This window comes from Gracilinanus agilis, chromosome 1 (assembly GCF_016433145.1).
Source record: "Gracilinanus agilis isolate LMUSP501 chromosome 1, AgileGrace, whole genome shotgun sequence".
NCBI classification, from domain to species: Eukaryota; Metazoa; Chordata; class Mammalia; order Didelphimorphia; family Didelphidae; genus Gracilinanus; species Gracilinanus agilis.
In genome coordinates this window covers 373,204,303-373,225,179 of record NC_058130.1, presented here as the reverse complement: position 1 = coordinate 373,225,179, position 20,877 = coordinate 373,204,303, and positions in this window count along the sequence as shown.

The window sequence follows — 20,877 nt, the reverse complement described above, 5'->3', positions numbered from 1 at the left end:
TGTTTGAATGGAGTTATAAAAATTATAGGGAGAAACAAAACCCAAACTATAATATTTGGGATCTTGAATTGAGACGAAGGCAAATATAACAATAAAATTAATAAAAAAGAAAATTAAGAATGTGAGAACTTTAGAAAGATGAAACATAATAGACTTCTAGCAATTAATTAATTGAAATAGAAATAAATATGTATTTTTTATTTGTGCGTAGCACCAAAAATGTCCATGTGCTAGAAATAAAACCTCATAAATAGATAAAAGGCAGAAACATTAAACACATGCTTTACTGACCACAATGCAATAAAAGTTATAATTAGCAAAGACATCTAAAGAAAAGATTCAAACTCAGAAAGCAAGTAATTTAATCTTAAGGAGTTAGAGGGTCAAGGAGTATATCATAGAAACAGTAGATAATTTGATTAAAGGAAATGTCAACAATGAAACATCATATTATACCTTTTGGTATGTAGCTGAAGCAGTCCTTATGGGAGAAGTTATCATCTAGAAAGTTTCACTAACAAAAGAGAAAAAGAAGGGGCCAATGAATTGGATATGCTACTTAAAAAAACAAACAACTAGAAAAGCCACATTTCAAAAAACCCAAATTAAAATCCAAAATAAAGTTCTGAAAATGAAAGAGATAAGCAAAAGTGGGAAAAGAATAACTTTGAAGAAATAAGAACAGAATATTTAAAAACCAAGAGAATAGTAAAAATATAAAGCAATCTTTTTTTTCCTTTTTTTTCTGAACCCTTAACTTCAGTGTATTGGCTCATACATAGGTCGAAGAGTGGTAAGGGTGGGCAATGGGGGTCAAGTGACTTGCCCAGGGTCACACAGCTGGGAAGTGTCTGAGGTCAGATTTGAACCTAGGACCTCCTGTCTCTAGGCCTGACGCTCAATCCACTGAGCTACCCAGCTGCCCCCATAAGGCAGTCTTTTAAAAAATAAAGGGAAACTATATTGTTAATATCAAAAAAATGAAAAACAAGAAAATTTAATAAAAAATGAAGAGGAAAAAAAGAAATGAGAGGCCATAAGTTTGCTCAGATATATACTAATCAAAAGAAATCAATAACTTAAATCCTAGTGTTTAAGGTTAGATTTGAAGTCATTTTTCTGTTTCTAAGTCCAGTATTTTACTCAATACACATATCAAGACTACACATCTGATTCAAAATTATAGGAACTACAAAAATAATATTAATAACAAAAGGATTACAAGTCCCACAATCACATCAATAGATGCAGGATATGCTTTTCACAAAATATATAATATCTTTGTTTATTAAAACATTAGAAAGCATCAGAAGAAAAGGAGAGGGGAAGGACAGAGGGGGGGGGGATATTTTTTTAATATGGCAAACATTATCAATCTAAAACCAAGAAGCTTTATCCATAACAGGCTAATCCTAGAACACCTTCAAATAAAATCAGAAGTAAAGTGAAGATGTTTATGGTTGCCACAATAATGATAAAGTTCTGTAAATATTAGATGAAGCAATGAAATAAGAAAAAATAGAGAGAATGAACATATGTAAAAGAAGAAAAAATAATGACTTTTGCCAAAGGCTGATTATTTAGAAAATCTTAGAGACAACTACAATTTATTGAAAAAAATTAAGTGACAAATAAAACAGCAGTATATAAAATAAGACCACAAAGATCTCCAGGCTTTTTCTATATTACCAAAAAAAGGAAAAATAAGTAAATTTAATTTAGAAATATTCTAGAATGTATAAAATATTTGGGAGTCCACTTTTGAAGGCAGAGAGGAATTATAGGAAAACAACTATAAAATATTATAGAAATAAAGAAGACATAAGTAGAGAGAAATTAATTATTCTAGTTTGGATCATGGTAATATAAAAATGGTAATACTTCCTAAACTAATTTACAGATTCAGGTACTTGCCAATCAAGGAGTGAGGGTTTGTTTGGATGAATGTATGAAAGGATTGTTTTATCAAATTAGAAAAAATAATAAGCAAATATGAAGAGAAATTTGAGGAACATAAAAAAATTCCAAGAGAAAAAAATTTAAAAGTGGGAATCAAGGGAACCTAGTAGTGCCAGATAGCAAACTATATTACAAAAGAATAATTAAGATAACTAGTAGGTACCATTTAAAATAAAAAACTCAAACACAAAATACATTTGGCATACAATATCCATAAGCAAATAACACAGCAATACAGTGTTCAATAAAGCCAAATTTAAAAAAATTGTAGGAAGAACTTAATATTCCTTGAAAACTTGGAAAAATTGGAAAGTAGTCTGAAAAAATATTCTTAAATCAATATTTCATATCTTATAGTACAAGGTTCAAAATTATCTAGATTGGAAAGGGAAAGCATTCTTGACCAAAGCATAGAAGATAAAATGGACAATTTTGATTATAAAATGAAATTGTAGCTACAAAATGAGAGAAACATTCCCTGTCCTTACAATGTAAATATTTTTGCTTGGCTAGAACTTTTTTTTCTTTTTCCTTTTTTAAACTTTTACATTTTGTCATTGAATTGACACTAAGTAGCAGTTGCAAGACAGAAAAATGGTAAGGGTTGGGTAATTGTGATTATGTGACTTGCCCAGGGCCACATACCTAGGAAATAGCTGAGGCTAGATTTGAACCCAGGGACTCCCTTTTCCAGGCCTGGATTTCTATCTACTGGGCCACCTAGCTGCCCATGCTATACTTTCTTATAAGGAAGGGCTTTTATGGGAGAGAAGAAAGAGTTGGAGAATAGTAAGATGATAGCAATAGTTATACAAAAGAGAAAGGAAGAGGAAAAATGAAAGGATCCTAAGTGAAACATGCAAAAACTGCACAGAATAGACCAGGAAAAGGGTCTGCACAGACAATAAGAAAAAATTTGTTGTTAACACACTGAACTTAAACTACATGAAAAAGAATAATCTGCATGAAGTAGATTTGCATTTTCATACACAATCCCTATTTTCTTTCCATTGTACTTGGAATCATTTAAGCTTGTTGATTATTTTCTAGTTAATAAAAATAATTTTTATTCTAGCAAAGAGGACACAAAATTATTCCTATTTGCAAATAATATGATGGTTTACTTAGTAATCACTAGAGAGTCAATGAATAAGTTATCCACTACATTTAAGCTTCATTAAAGTAGCAAGATGTAAAATAAGTCAATGAAAATTGCCAACATTTCTGTAAAATGCTAAAAAAGAAAGGATAGAGAAATTCTTACAAAATTACTGCAAATTCACAAAACATATGAATTAAACTAAAAGATAAGCAGAGAATTTTATAAGAGCAATTATAAAACTTAAATTTCCTGCTTCCATGCAAGTGCCATGTTTAGCAAAGCCCATGCAATATAATTGATTAATAGGTGGCTTTTAAAACAATACACTTGACTTCCTATTTTGGCTGATAAAGTGGATGGATGAAGGAACAGGATAATCATTTACTGTGACATAACAGGAAACTGAGACATAGAAATCCAGTTAGAGTTACTGTGAAGGACTGATGACTTTTAAAAATGAACAAAAGTGTGTGGGATAACAAAGAGATCCTACATACCCCTCCATCTTATTCGAGAACTAGAATTAAAAGAAAACATGTAAAATTTCCTCTGGTAGGACTGAAAAAGAGAAAGACTATTTTTTTCTTCTAAAGAAAAGAAATGATGAAAATAGTTCCAGGCAATAGTTGGAACTTAGTACTTACTGACAAGTGGGATAGAGAGATCAAAAGTTGTCCTGGCAAATGCTCTGCACTCTGCAAATAAGAGGTTTGAGTTCCTTGCCTTCAAATTCAAATAAACAAGTTTTGGTTTCTTTTCTTCCCCCTCCCTTCTCCCCCTCTGACTTCTTTTTTACCTTTTTCCTTCTTCCTTTCCCCAGCTTCTTTTTTTTCTTCCTGTCAATTATCTCATTTCCCTTTTTCTCACAAAATGAGTACAAAAGACTTGAAAACACCACAAATGAGGAGTCAAAATCAAATTATTTCAGAGTTGAAAGAGATTTCAGAAGTCATCTCCTCTCACCCACACCTGGAAAAGAAATCTTGCTTCAATGCATTAGTCTAGTGGCCCTTCAACCTTTACTTGAAGAACTCCAAGGAGGTAATAAAAAATCACCTCTTGAAGTAGTTCTTATGACTTTTGACAACTCAAAGTGTTAGCAATATTTTCGATTTAGGAGCCTAAATTTGTCTTTGCAAATTTTATCATTACTCTTGATCCTGCTCTAGTAAGTTTTACAGAACAAATTTAGTTCCTTGTACACATGTTAGCCCTTAAAATTCTTCAATATAGTCATCACATACCAACTCCTCGATTCTTCCTTTCTCTAAGCTGAAATCCTCCAATTCCTTGACTCAAGTCTCATGTAGAATGAACTTAAAGTCCTTCAGTATCCTGACTGACTGACTTATTCTTTATATATTTTGTCAACAACCATCTACTTCATAATGCCTTCTAATTGAACAAATGAGATAATATTAATAATATATAACATCTTTTGCATTTGTACAGCACTTTCTTTACCACAACCTTATACAATAGTTAGTGAAAATGATATTACTTTCTCTTCCTATTTAACAAATGAGGACACTGAGATGCAGAAGATTTAAATGTCTTGCCCAGGTTCATAATTAAATGTAAGAGCTTTCCAGTAAGAAACAGCAACTTAACTATATCCTTCTAAATGATAGACAAAAAAGTATTATAAAAAATAAAGATATAAATGTATTTAAAAGAATACTTTGTATCATAATTTTTAGCCAATATACTTCTGGGAATTCTGAAGTACAAAGTAGAAGCCTTGTCCTACACATTTTAATAAAGAATTCAGGAAGCTCTGTCTATGCAGGATAAGAGGCTGCCAGATTGATTATTGGGGCTCAGAGAGTTAGTTGCTCTCTGGCCTCATAAATTTACTTTTGGATCTTAAGGGGAGATATAGGAAAACAATAAGTGACATGACATGAAATAACTTTTAATTAAGTGGCACTTCTCAGTCTCCCAAACTTCTAGGAAGCAAAGTGAATATGTTAAATTTATTGAGAGTTTAGATAAATTCATGAATGTTAGATTCATAATGTGTAACTACAGGAAACAAGGGATGCTCAGAGAGGTAGATACTAACTTTTAGAAACTGATGTTATAGAAGGTGAAACATGAACATCTGCAAAGTATGCCTGGGGCTATTGTCCCAGTGAGGGTTATGGTGTCTGTTTCACTTTGGCCTGCTTGATATTTCACATTTGTTTCTATGCCCCATAATAACTTTTAAAGGATTTGATTGATTTCTTGCAAACTCTGGATGGTATTTAAGAGTATCATGACAATTTTGATTTGTGGCTCGGTATGCCATTTTGAAACCAAATGATACCTAGTAAAAGCTCTTAAACTTAATTTTTTTTATATTTTATGTATAATATTTGATAATGAGGTAGAAATTGTAGATCTAAAACACAATTAAACTTTCTTAGTGATTTATTTATATTTAAGTTAATTTCAATGGATAACATAATAATAATAATTTTCAGTCTTTATGCTCAATCAGGATTTCACTTGTCATTTGTCATTCTCATATACTTTTCCTCATTCAGCTAAATTGAACAAGATGAAGTGCAGGAAGGAGAAATGTAAAGCTTTACACTTAGATTAAAACATTTTTTAAGAATGTGATGGAGGCATCACTTTGTGAGAAAAAGATCTGGGGGTTCTAATCTCTAATCTAATGAGAAAGCTCATTATGAGCAAGCAGTATAATGTGCAGTTAAAAATAAAATAAAACTAAAGCAATCCTGAGCTTTTTAAAAGGATTATAGTTTCTTTTTTCTTTAATTTTTAAATTAAAAATTTTCATTTTCAGATTCTCTCCATCTAACCCTAACCTTATCCATTGAGAAGGCAAAAGATATGATGCCCTTTATACATATTAAGTAGTAAAAAACATACTTATACATTAGCCATGTTGTAATACAAAGAAGTTAAAAAACTAGAGAATGAGAAATAAATATATTTCAACTTCTCTGAGTCTTCTCTGAAGGTAGATAATACTTTTTACCCTGAGCCTTTGAGCACTTTGGAATTTTGATGCCTCAATATATATTAATCAAAGTTACTAAGTCCTTCCATAGTTGAATATCTTTACAATATTGCTATTACTGCGTACATTGTTCTTATGGTACTTCTCATTTCAGTTTGTATCAGTTTATATGAGTCTTTCCAGATTTTCTGAAACCATCCTATTCATCATTTTAAAAAATTTTCCGATTACATGTAGTAACAGTTTTCAATATACATTTTCTTAAATTATAAGATTCAAAGTGTCTACCTCCCTTCCTCCCTTCCTTCCCTTTTCTGGAGATTTTAAGTAATTTGTTCTGCATTTTACATGTATTATCATGAAAAATTATTGATCATTTTTGTAAGAGAATGCTCATAAAAAACCCCAAATAAAAACATAAACTAAATAAAATAGTATGCCTTGATCTGCATCCTACTCCAACAGTTTTTTCTCAGGAGGTAGAGAGCATTCTTTGTCATAAATCTTTCAGAATTGTCCTGATTCATTTTATTGTGTCTCTTTGTCATTCCTCATAGAACAAAAGTATTCTATAACATTTAAATACTGTAACTTGTTCAGTCAATCCCAAATTGCTGAGCATCCCCATATTCTCTAACTCTTGGCCACCACAAGAAGAACTGCTATAAATATTTTACTACATTTGGGCCATTTTCTTTGATCTTTTTGGGAGTATACAGGTAGTAGTAGTGTTGCTAAGTCAAAGAGTATGCAGAGTTTTATAGCCCTTTGGGCATTATTTCAAATTGTTCCCCAGTATGCTTAGATTAGTTTACAGCTTCATCATTACTGCATTAATGTACCTATTTTTCCATATACCTTCCAGTATTTGTCATTTTACTTTCCTGTTATGTTAGCCAATGTTTAAGGTGGTAACTTAGGGTTGTTTTAATTTATATTTCTTTAATTATTAGTGATAAAGTGAATTTTCATATGATTAAATACCTTTAATTTCCTCCTCTGAAAACTGCCTATTAATATTTTTTGACCATTTATCAATTGAGGATTGGCTTGAGATGGTGGGAAATAAGACTTTTATCAAAGAAATTTGCTGCAAAGATTATAACATTTCCTGTTTTTCTTTTAATTTTACCTTAAATGCATTATTTGCGCAAAAGCTTTTCCTTTTATGTAATTGAAATGATATGTTTTAACTCCCATGAACTTTTCTGTTTTTTGTTTGGTCATAAACTGTTCCTCTATCCTAATATCTGATAGTTATTTTTATCTTACTTCTCTAATTTGCTAATTATGATACTATTCATTTCTAAATAATATGCTCATTTGAATTTATCTTGGTAGAAGGTGTATGATTTTAGTCTCTATGTATGTTTATAGTTTTCTTAATACTAAATCAGTTTTGCATTCTTATTATTATTCCAGCATTATAATGGTATACGATCTTTGCGATAAATTGCTACAATCTTGCTTATATTAAATTTTTTGCAGTAATATTCATTAGGAAGATTAATTTATGTTTTTTTTTTCTATTTTTCCTTTCTTTGGCTTAGGCTTTAAAACCATATTTTTGTTAGGAAAGAATTTGATAGGACCTTTTTTTTGTTTTGTTTTGTTTTGTTTTTAACAGCTTGTATAGTATTCAATTAATCAGCTCTTTAGATGTTTAGTAGAATTCACATGTAAATCCATCTGGTCCTGCATTTGTATTCTTAGAGAGTTAATTTATGGCTTTTTCAATTTCTTTTTCTAAGATAAGTTCATTTAAGTATCTTCTTTCATCTTCTGTTAATCTGGATAATTTATATTTTTGCAAATATTCAACCATTTAATTTACATTATTGATCTAATTGGGAAAAAAAGTTGGGCAAAATAATTCCTAATATTGCTTTATTTTATTGTTTTTTAAATTTTTTTTCATTTAATAATTTTTATTTTTTCAGAAAAGTTAACATGGTTACATGATTTGTGCTCTTACTTTCCCCTTCACCCCCCTACATCCCCCACCCTTAGCCAATGTGCATTTCCACTGGTTTTAATATATGTCATTGATCAAGACCTATTTCCAAATTGTTGATAGTTGCATTGGTGTGGTAGTTTTGAGTCTACATCCCCAATCATGTCTGCGTCAACCCATGTGTTCCAGGAGTTGCTTTTCTTCTGTGTATCTACTCCTGCAGTTCTTGCTCTGAATTTGGGTAGCATTCTTTTCCATAAATCCCTCAGAATTGTCCTGGGTCATTGCATTGCTGCTAGTACAGAAGTCCATTACATTCTATTTTACCATAGAGTATTGGTTTCTGTGCACAATGTTCTCCTGGCTCTGCTCTTTTCACTCTGCATCAGTTCCTGGAGGTCTTTCCAGTTCACATGGAATTCCTCCAGTTTATTATTCCTTTGAGTGCAATAGTATTCCATCACCAGCATATACCACAATTTGCTAAGCCATTCCCCAATTGAAGGGCATACTCTCCTTTTCCAGTTTTTTGCCACCACAAAAAGTGAGGCTATAAATATTTTCGTACAAGTCTCTTTATCTGTCATCTCTTTGGGGGTACAAACCCAACAATGATATGGCTGGATCAGAGGGCAGGCATTCTTTTATAGCCCTTTGAGCAGAGTTCCAAATTGCCAGCCAGAATGGTTGGATCAGTTCACAACTCCACCAGCAATGCATTAATGTCCCAATTTTGTCACATCCCCTCCAACATTCATTGTTCTCCCCTTCTCTCATTTTAGCCAATCTGCTAGGTGTGAGGTGATACCTCAGAGGTTTTTTGATTTCCATTTCTCTAATTATTAGAGATTTAGAAAACTTTCTCATGTGCTTATTAATACTTTTGATTTCTTTATCTGAAAATTGCCTATTCATGTCCCTTGCCCATTTATCAATTGGGGAATGGCTTGATTTTTCATACAATTGATTTAACTCCTTGTATATTTGAGTAATTAGACCCCTGTCAGAGTTTTTGTTATAAAGATTTTTTTCCCAATTTGTTGTTTCCCTTCTGATTTTGGTTGCACAAAAGCTTTTTAATTTAATATAATCAAAATCATTTATTTTGTGTTTTGTAATTTTCTCTAACTGTTGCTTATTTTTAAAATCTTTCCTTTCCCAGAGATCTGACAGGTATACTATTCTGTGTTCACTTAATTTTTTTATAGTTTCCCTCTTTATATTCAAGTCATTTACCCATTCTGAATTTATCTTGGAGTAGGATGTGAGATGTTGATCTAAACCTAATCTCTCCCATATTGTTTTCCTAATTTCCCAGCAGTTTTTGTCAGATAGTGGGTTTTTGTCCCAAAAGTTGGGCTGTTTGAGTTTATCATACACTGTCTTGCTGATGTCACTTACCCCAAGTCTATTCCACTGATCCTCCCTTCTGTCTCTTATCCGGTACCATACCGTTTTAATGACTGCTGCTTTATAGTATAGCTTAATATCTGGTACTGCTAGGCCACTTTCCTTCAAATTTTTTCATTATTTCCCTTGATATTCTTGATCTTTTGTTATTCCAAATGAACTTTGTTATAGTTTTTTTTCTAATTCAGTACAAAAGATTTTTGGTAGTTTGATAGGTATGGCGCTAAATAGGTAAATTACTTTGGGTAAAATGGTCATTTTGATTATGTTAGCTTGTCCTACCCATGAGCAATCAATGTTTTTCAATTGTTAGGTCTAGTTTTAATTGTTTGGAAAGTGTTTTGTAGTTGTTTTCATATAATTCCTGTGTTTGTTTTGGTAGATAAATTCCTAAGTATTTTATATTGTTTAGGGTGATTTTAAATGGCGTTTCTCTTTCTACTTCTTGCTGCTCTAATGTATTGGAAATGCATAGAAATGCTGATGACTTATGTGCATTTATTTTGTATCCTGCAACTTTGCTAAAGTTGTTGATTATTTCTAGCAGCTTCTTAGTTGATTCTCTAGGATTTTTTAAGTAGACCATCATATCATCTGCAAAGAGTGATAGCTTAGTCTCCTCCTTGCCTATTTTGATACCTTCAATTTCTTTTTCTTCTCCAAATGCTACTGCTAGTGTTTCTAGTGCAATGTTAAATAATAGAGGTGATAATGGACATTCTTGTTTTACTCCTGATCTTATTGGGAAGGCTTCTAATTTATACCCATTGCATATGATGCTTGTTTATGGTTTTAGGTATATACTGTTTATTATTTTTAGGAAAGGACCTTCTATTTCTATATTTTCCACTGTTTTCAATAGGAATGGATGTTATATTTTGTCAAAGGCTTTTTCAGCATCTATTGAGATAATCATGTGGTTTTTGTTTCTTAGATTGTTGATATGGTCAATTATATGGATGGTTTTCCTAATGTTGAACCATCCTTGCATTCCATCCCACCTGATCATGGTGGTTAATCCTCCTGATCACTTTCTGGAGTCTCTTTGCTAATATTCTATTTAAGATTTTTGCATCTATGTTCATTAGGGAAATGGGTCTGTTTTTGATCTGCGTGGCTTTGGAATCAGTACCATATTTGTGTCATAAAAGAAATTTGGTAGGATTCCTTCTTTGCTTATTATATCAAATAATGTGTATAGTATTGGGATTAATTGTTATTTGTATGTTTGATAGAATTCACTTGTGAATCCATCAGGCCCTGGCGATTTTTTCTTAGGGAGTTCTTTGATGGCTTGTTCAATTTCTTTTTCTGATATGGGATTATTTAGGTATTCTATTTCTTCTGCTGTTAATCTAGGCAATTTATATTTTTGTAAATATTCATCCATATAACCTAGATTGCTATTTTTATTGCCATGTAATTGGGCAAAAGAGTTTTTAATGATTGCCTTAATTTCCTCGTCATTAGAGGTGTGGTCTCCCTTTTTATCTTTGATACTGTCAATTTGTTTTTCTTCTTTTCTTTTTTTTTATTAGATTGACCAGTACTTTGTCTATTTTATCTGTTTCAAAATACCAGTTTCTAGTCTTATTTATTAATTCAATAGTTCTTTTACTTTCAATTTTATTAATTTCTCCCTTGATTTTTAGTATTTCTAATTTAGTTTTCATCTGGGGATTTTTAATTTGCTTGCTTTCAAGTTTTTTAAGTTGTATGCCCAATTCATTAATATCTGCCCTCCCTAATTTGTTAATATATACACTCAAGGATACAAATTTCCCCCTGAGTACTGCTTTGGCTGCATCCCACAGAGTTTGGTAGGATGTCTCATCATTGTCATTCTCATCAATGAAATTGTTGATTGTTTTTATGAGTTCTTCTTTGACTAGCTGGTTTTGGAGAATCATATTATTTAATTTCCAATTAGTTTTTTATTTACCTGTCCAGGTGCCCTTACTTAATATTATTTTTATTGCATTATGATCTGAGAACGTTACATTTATTATTTCTGCTCTTTTGCATTTGTCTGCAATGTTTCTATGCCCTATTACATGGTCAATCTTTGTGAATGTACCATGTGCAGCTGAAAAGAAGGTGTGTTCCTTTTTGTCCCTATTTATTTTTCTCCACATATCTATTAAATCTAACTTTTCTAGGATTTCATTCACCTCTCTTATCTCTTTCTTATTTATTTTTTGGTTTGATTTATCTAGCTCTGAAAGAGGAATATTTAGATCTCCCACTAGTATGCTTTTACTATCTGTTTCCTTCTTGAGCTCTGCCAGTTTCTCCTTTACGAATTTGTATGCTGTGCCATTTGGTACATACATATTGAACACTGTTGTTTCCTCATTGTCTATACTGCCTTTTATCAGGATGTAATGACCTTCCCTGTCTTTTTTAATCATATCTATTTTTACTTTGGCTTTGTCAGAGATTATAACAGCCACTCCTGCCTTCTTTTTTTCATTTGACACCCAAAAGATTTTGCTCATACCCTTAACCTTGAACTTGTGTGTGTCTACCCTCCTCATATGTGTTTCTTGTAGACAACATATGGTAGGATTTTGGTTTCTAATCCACTCTGCTATTTGCTTATGTTTTATGGGCGAGTTCATTCCATTCAAATTCACAGTTATAATTATCAGTTGTGTATTCCTCAACATTTTGGTATCCTCTCCTAGTTCTACTCCTTCTTACACTATTTCCTTTTAAACCAGCCGTTTGCTTTTTGCCAGTAACCCTTGTCCCCTTCCTTGATTTACTTCTCTTTTTACCCCCTCCCTTATTATTCCCCTCTTTTTTATTTTTAAGGCCTAATGAATTCCCTCCCCCTTCTTCTCCACTCCTTTTGTTGACCTCCCCACTCCCCTTTTCCCCTTGGTTTATCCCTTCTGACTTTCTCAGTAGGGTTAGATAGATTTCTATATCCCAATGGATATAGCTACTCTTCCCTCTCAGGGTTAATTCCACTGAGAGTAAGGTTAAAATATTACCTCTTAATGCTCTTTTCCTCTCCTTCTTATAATAGTATTCATCCCCTCCCCTTCTCATGCCCTCTTTGTATGTAATAGAATATCCTATTTTTCTTGTTCATTCAAGTTTCTCTTGGTGTCCTCTACTATTCATCCCCCTCTTTTCCACTCTCTGTATCATCTTAGACCATTTAGTACTCCAACCTCTCCCTATGATTAATTCTTCTAATAACTATAATAGTGAATACTATAATAATGATTAGAGTTAACTACAGAGAATTACACATATCATTTCTACACATAGGAATACAAATAATTAGATCTTATTGAAGCTCTTAAAGAGGAAAATTTAAAAACTAAGAGTTTTCTTTCTTTCCCCTCTGTTTCTTATTTACCTTTTCATGTTTCTCTTGATTTTTGTTGTTGGATATAGAACTTTCCATTTAGTCCTGGTCTTTTCTGTCTTAATACTTGGAAATCTTCTATCTCCTTGAATGCCTATACTTTTCCCTGGAAGTATATTGTCAGTTTTGATGGGTAGGTGATCCTTTGTTGTAGACCCAGTTCTCTTACCTTTCTGAATATCATATTCCAAGCCTTGTGGTCTTTTAGTGTGGAGGCTGCCAGATCCTGTGTGATCCTGATTGGTGCTCCTTGATATCTGAATTGCCTCTTTCTGGCTTATTGTAAAATTTTTTCTTTTACTTGGAAGCCTTGAATTTGGCTAGTATATTCTTGGGGGTTGACTTTTCAGGGTCTAGTGTAGAGGGTGATCTATGGATCCTTTCTATGTCTATATTGCCTTCTTGTTGTAGAACTTCAGGGTAGTTTTGCTGAATAATTTATTTTAGTATGGAGTCCAAATTTCTATTAATTTCTGCTTTTTTAGGAAGACCAATGATTCTCAAATTGTCTCTTCTAGACCTGTTTTCTTGATCTGTCAATTTCTCATTGAGATATTTCATGTTTCCTTCTATTTTATCAGTCTTTTGGCTTTGTTTATTTGTTCTTGTTGTCTTGAGAGATCATTAACTTCTAATTACTCAATTCTAACCTTTAGAGACTTGTTTTCCTTCTCAATCTGGTCATTTTTGGCCTTCAATTTACTTGCCTTACTTTCCAATTGTGAAACTCTGCCTTTTAAACTGTTGTTTTCTTGCCTGATTTTGGTTTCCAATTTGCTTACCGTTTCATTTGATTTTGGGGCATCTTTCTCCAATTGAGAGTTTCTGTCTTCTAACCTGTTAACTTCCTTTTGAGCCATTTTGCACTTCTCTTGCCAAATCTCGTCCAACTTTCTTGTCTTCTCAGATTTGAACTCTTCAAGAGTTTGTGACCAGTTTTCATTATTTTGGGAAGGTTTGCATATGATTATTTGTTTGTTTTCCTCTGCTTTTTGCTCTGTTGTCTGGATTTTCTCTGTTTAAAGTTGTTGAGTATTAAAGATTTCTTCTTGTTGATCTTTCTCTTTTGGGGTTCCTGAGTCTGGCTTGCCATTTTTAGCCCAGCACCCTCCCAGCTTTATCTTCACGCCTGGGGTCTGTCTGCGCTCTTTAGGCTCCTGAGGTTTCTGGTCTAGTTGTTCTCAAGGTCAAGCCTCCTAGTGGTCCCCTTGCTTGTTCCCTGACCAAAGCTCCTTTAACAGTCTCAGGGTGCTGCTTCTACAGTTGTGCACCCCTCTGCACTGGGTCCTCACTCAATGTCCAAGCCTGCACTCAGGATCAGAGTACAAGCCTGTGTCTGAGCCTTTGCCCGTCCCTGCGCTCAAGGTCTGTGTTCAAAGTCTGTGAGTTCTTTAGCCTCTTGGGGTCTTAAGTCTTGCTGCTTTCAGGGGCAAGTCCTGGTGATCCAAGGTTTCTGCCAAGGACAGCCAAGCTCCTTCTAGCTCTTGTGCACTGGCTTTGGCAGTGTAGGTGGGTTGGGGGGCAGGGGGTTGCTCAGCTAGTGTTTCAGTGAGAGCTGTTTCATGCCCTTATAGTATGGAAATGCCTGGATCCCAAGTGTCTTCAAAGGTGCGCCCTATTGTGGGGTCCCTTCGTTCATCTGGATTTGTTTTTATGTCTTTTTGAGTCCTATATGTGTGGGTTAGGAGAGGTTAAGCAGCTGCTCTTTACTCTGTTGCCATCTTAACCTGGATGTCTGCCCTAATATTGTTTTAAATATAAACTTCATTGGCAGTGTATCCATTCTTTTTATTTTTGATACTAGTAATTTGGTATTCTTCCTTTAATAAACATTAAATTAGCTAATGATTTATCTATTTTATTAGTTTACATAAAATTGGCTCTTCTTTTTATTTATTAATTCAGTGTTTTTTTTTACTTATATCTTTATCAATACCACTTTTGACTTTCAGGATTTCTATTTTGATATGGGGATTTAAAATTTCTTTTTGTTTTGTTTTGTTTTTAGTTACATGCCCAATTCATTGATTTTGCCTCTTTTATTGATATGGGATTAGAGAAATAAAATTTCCATAAAGTACTGCTTTGTCTGAATCCCAAAAATTTTAGTATGTTGTCTTATTATTGACATTATAGTGAATTTTTTTGTTTCTGTGATTTGTTCTTTGACCTACTTATTCTTGAGGATTAAATTATTTGTCTTCCAATTAGTTTTTTCTTTCTTTCCTTTTAACCTCTACCTTCTGTCTTAGAACACTATGTATCAGTACAAAGGCAGAAGAGAAGTGAAAACTAGGCAATTGGGGTCAAGTAATTTGCCTAGGGTCACACAGCTAGGAAGTGTCTAAGGTCAGTCTAAACCCAGGACCTCACATCTCCAGAATTGACTCTCTATTCACTGAACCATCTAGTTATGTCTTGTCAATTAGTTTTTAATCCATGTTTTAAAGGCCCTTTGTTGAATTTAATTATTATTGTATTATGGTTCAAAAGTAATGCACTTAATATTTCTTATTTTCTAGTACGAAGCACAGCTGAGAAATAGGTCGATAGCTTTCTATTACCATTCAGTATTCTTCAGAAGTCTATTGTGTTGGGGGCAGATGGGTAGCTCAAAGAATTGAAAGCCAGGCCTAGAAATGGGAGGTCCTAGGTTTGAATCCAGCCTCAAACATTTCCTAGCAGTGTGACCTTGGGCAAGTCCCTTAACCCCCATTGCCTATCCCTTAGGCAGAAGGTAAGAGTTTAAAAAAAAGAGAAGTCTATCATATATAACTTTTCTAAAATTGTATTCATCTCCTTACCTTCTTTCTTGTTTGTGTTATGAACAAATCTATCCGGGTATGAGAAGGATAAATTGAGGTCTCCAACTAGTATAATTTTATTGATGTAAGAATGATTGAGGGAGAGCCTCAAAGGTTTGTATGGGTGATAGGAATGGGTGTGTTTATGTCTAGTTGAGTTCACCCTCCTCCTCAACCAGAGGTTTCAAGAGGTTTATCCCTGTGATGATATTGAGAACAGGGATGGATAGGAACCAGTATTCATATGAAGGACTTCTATGGGGTGTGATATAGACGGGTTTCCAGGACTTAGTGAAACTCCTGGACCCCCAGAAACTCTTTCTGAACATAGCCCTGTCAGGGAAAGACTATAATGATGGTCAGCTTTGTGTTTAACGTAACCAAAGCTTAATTAGAGCAGCCTCCCCTAATTCCCTCTTTCACCTTTTCTAATATCCTCCAAAGGAATATCTTATCTGACTGCATATCTCCAAAAGGGGTGGTTTATTAACAAGGTTCAAGGAAGGGTTAGGATAATGGAATCAGGAAGCCCTATATATAAACACAGGCAGTTTGGAATCTCTTTGCCTTAGCCAAGCCAAAGTCTGTGGCTTCAAACATTCTTCTTCCTTCCACTAATCTGTCAGCTAATCTCAATCTACAGACAGGTTGCAAGTGTCTCTCTTTGGAAGGCACAGGTAGGGCAAGGGTCTTCAGGTTGTCTCAGCAAGCCTTCTGGGTCAAAAACTCCTCAAGCTGCTGTGGATGTCTAGTCAGTCTATTAATTGTTTTTGAAGAAAGCAGAAACACTTTCAGATCTTCAGGCACCAAGGGCAAGATTGGGAAAACCTAAAGTATCCAAAATCTGAATCCTGAGGTGAGGTAAAAGTCTTTGTCTCACACTGAGTCCAGAGACGAAGTCCCTCCTCCTGTTCTATTTCCCACAAGCCTCTCTTGCTCCTTGCAACTGTTACTCTTGCCCTGCTAGTCTTACAACATTCCAAAAATCTCCTCTCTGTGCCAAGATTTTCCTACACTGGCTATTTCTCCTATAACTCTTAACTTTTCCTTCAAGAATTTGGTTGTTATGACATTTGATACATGTATGTTCGGTATTGATATTACTTCATTTTCTGTTATCTTTTAGGAAAATGTAATTTCTATGATTTCCTCTTTTAATTAGGACAATTTTTACTCTGTTTTGTCTCAGATCATGATTGCTATCCCTGATTCTTTTACTTCAGCTGAAACAATAGATTAAGTAAGCCCCAACTTCTTATTTTAATGCTTCATGTATTTTTCTATTTAACATGTATTTCTAATTAGATTCTGGTTTCTAATCCATAAATCCTTATGGGAAGGTAAACTAACTTTATTAACCACTTGTGATTTCTTATTCATATTTACCTTTTTATGGTTTTTCTTGAGTTTTATTTTTGACTGTCAGATTTTCTATTTGGTGCTTCTATTTTCATCAGGAATTCTTGAAATTTCTCTATTTCCTTACGTATTCGTTTTTTAACTCTGTAGAATTATATTCAGTTTTCTTTGGTAGGTTATTCTTTCTTGTAAACCCAGATCCTTTGTCTTCCCCAGTATCCTGTTTTAAGCTCTTTGCTCTTTTGCCATGGTAGTTGCTTAATCTTGTGTAATGTTGACTATGGTTCCACAGTATTTGAATGATTTCTTTCTGACTTCATTCAGTATTTTTTCCTTTATCTTGGAGCTCTGGAAATGGATGATTCTATTCCTGATACATTTATTTATACTTTGTCTTTTGGTTAAGATGTCAGGGAAGTTTCCCTTTATAATTTCTTGAAATATTATGTTCAGGCTTTTTTTTTTTATCATGACTTTTAGGTACTCTAATAATGCTTAAATTCTCTCTCTTCAATCTATTTTCCAGGTTGATTTTTTACACTATGAGCTATTTCCCAACTTATTCTGTATTTCTTGATTATTTTCATTCTATTATTTCTTAAAGTCTCATTGAGTCATTAGATTCTATTTGACAATTGAGGTTTGTAACTCTTTTACTATTTAGCAAATTATTATTTTAAGAAGTTATTTTCTTCAATATTTTTGTTCCTCATCTACCAAATTGTTTATTCTCTTTTCATAATTTTCTTATAAAGTTCTTATTTCTTTTCCCAATTTTCTGTATTATTCTTGTCCTTTTAATTTTATTTCCCTCTAATAATATGTAAAAACAGTTTCTAACATTTTTCAAAGGATTTTGAGCCTCAAATTTTATACCTGCCTTCTCTCTCCAGCCCAAAAATCAGCTGGTAAGCAGTATCATATTACTTTAAATGTGTAATCATATAAAACATTTTTTCTATATTAATCCTTTTGTGGAAGGAAATACAAACAACAAAAAAATAAATAATGTGAAAAAAGTTTGCTTTCTTCTGGATTCGGATTCCATCAGTTCTTTCTCTAGAAGTAGGAGACTTTTTTAAAAAAAATCATAATTCCTTTGGATTGTTTTTGATCATTGTTATTGCTGAGAACAGCTAAGTTATTCAGAGTAACTCAATGTACAGTTTTCCTATTGCTGTGTACAGTGTTCTTCTGGTTCTGCTTATTTCATTCTGCTTCTATTCATATAAGTCTTTCTACATTTTTCTGAGCTCCTCTTGTTCTTATATCTTATAACAAAATAATATTCTATTATAATCATATCCTATAACTTCTTCAGCCATTATCCAATTGATGGGTATTTCCTCACTTTCCAATTTTTTGCCCCTCCCCAAAGCTGCTCTAAATATTTTAATACAGATAAGCCCTTCCCAGCTTTAAAAATGTCTTTGATACATAAACCTGGTAATGTCATTTTGGGGTCAAAGGATTTGTATTGTCTTATAGCTCTTTGGGCATAGGTACAACTTGCTCTCCAGAATGATTGGATCATTTCACAATTCTCTCAAGAGTGCATTAATATCTCAGTTTTTCTACATCCTCTTTAAGTTTTGTAATTTTCCTTTTCTTTCAGAATAACCAATCTGCTGTGGGCAGCTGGGTAGCTCTGTGAATTGAGAGCCAGGTCTAGAGATGGGAGGTCCTAGGTTCAAGTCTGGCCTTAGACACTTTCCAGCTGTGTGACACTGGGCAAGTCACTTGGCCCCATTGCCCACCCTTACCACTCTTCCACTAGGGAGCCAATACACATAAGTTAAGGGTTAAAAAAAAGAATAGCCAATCTGATGGGTATAGGATGGTACATCAGAGTTGTTTTATTTTAATTTCTCTAATAGTGATTTAGAGCAATTTTTTATGACTATAGAGAACTTTTATTTGTTTTAGAACAGCCTGGTCATATCCTTTGACCATTCGTCAGTTGGGGAATGACTTGTATAAGAATACAACATTCAACTCATTTCTCTATGTTCTTGAGAAATGAGGCTATTATTAGAGATTTATAAAATTTTTTTTTCACTATTATGATTACTATGCATTACTCTCCATCCTATTTCCCCTTGTTTATTTTCTGACCACCATCTCTCCCAATTTGCTGTCTTTTTTTTTTATCAACTCCAGCTCCTTCTCTTATCCCCTTCCCCTTCTACTTTCGTGTAAGGTAAGGTAGATATTCTTCCCTCATTAAACCAATTTTGATGAAAGTAAGGATCTTGTGATCCCCTCCTCTCCTTCCCATCTTCCCCTCCATGTTAAAAGCTCTTTCATTCCTCTTTTATGTGCAATAATTTACTCCATTCTGTTTTTCTTTCATTCTCCTTCTAATTCATTCCTTTCTCATCTCTTAATTTTTTATATCATCCCATCATTTTCAACTCACATCCTTTTCCTGTTTCTATGTATACTCCTTCTAACTGCCCTAATAATTGTAAAGTTCTGAGAAATTAAAAGATTCATATCATGTAGAGATATAAATATTTTAACTCTATTGACTGTCCTTTGACTTCTCTTTCCTCTTTCTCTTTTTAGGTTTCTCTTTAGTTGTATATTTGAGAGTCAGATTTTCCATTCTGCTCTGGTCTTTTCTTCAGGAGTGTTTAAAAGTCCTTTATTTCACTGATTATCCATTTTCTCTCCCTGAAGAATTATGCTCAGTTTTGCTGGGTTAGTGATTCTTGGTTGAAATCCTAGCTCCTTTGTCATCTGGAATATTATATCAAAACCCTTTAATGTAGAAGCTGCTAAATCTTGTGTTATTCTGACCATGGTTCTAGTAAGTTTGAATTGTTTCTTTTTGGCTGCTTGCAATATTTTCTCCTTGACCTGAGAGTTCTGGAATTTGGCTATGATATTCCTGGGAGTTAACCTTTTGGGATCTCTTTCAGGTGGTTATTGTTGGATTCTTCCCATTTTTATTGAATCCTTTGGTTCTAGCACATTAGGGCAGTTTTTCTTAATAATTTCTTTTTTTTAAGCCCTTACCTTCTGTCTTGGAGTCAATACTGTGTATTGACTCCAAGGCAGAAGAGTGGTAAAGGTAGGCAATGGGGGTCAAATGACTTGCCCAGGGTCATGCAGCTGGGAAGTGTCTGAGGCCAGATTTGAATCTAGGACCTCCAGTCTCTAGGCCTGGTTCTCAATCCACTGAGCTACCCAGATGCCCCCTTAATAATTTCTTGAAAGATGATGTCTAAAGGTCTTTCATGATCATGGCTTTCAGGTAGTTCAATAATTATTTAATTATCTCTCCTAGATTTCTTTTCCAAGTCAGTTTTTCCAATTAGATAATTTACTTTTTATTCCATTCTTTTTTTTCTTCTGACATTGTATGATTGCTTCTTGGTGTCTCGTGGAGTCATTAGCTTCCACTTGCCCAGTTCTAATTTTTAAGCCATGTTTTTCATGTGTAAGCTTTTGTACCCCAGTTTCTACTTGTCCAATTCTACTTTTTAGAGTTCTCTTTTATCATTTAATTTTTGTATTTCTTTTTACATTTGTGCAATTCTGCTTGTTTAAAAAGTTCCTCTCTCCCATGGATTTTTGTGCTTCTTTTACCAATTGGCCTATTCTGTTTTTAAGTGTTAGTTTCTTCAGTATTTTTTGTACCTTTTTTAATCAAGCTACTGACTGTCTTTTCATGATCTTCTTGTGTCACTCTTGTTTCTTTCCCCAATTTTTCTTCTATTTCTCTTATTTGATTTTTTTTCTGGGTTCAAATTCCATCTTTAATTGATTACCAACTGTGTGACTTAATTTACTTCCCTGGGCAAATTTCTACAATATAATAATGATGAAGATGATGATGATGATGATGATGATGATGATGATGACCAAAGGTGCTTTTTTTTTAACATTTATTAATATTCATTTTTAACATGGTTACATGATTCATGC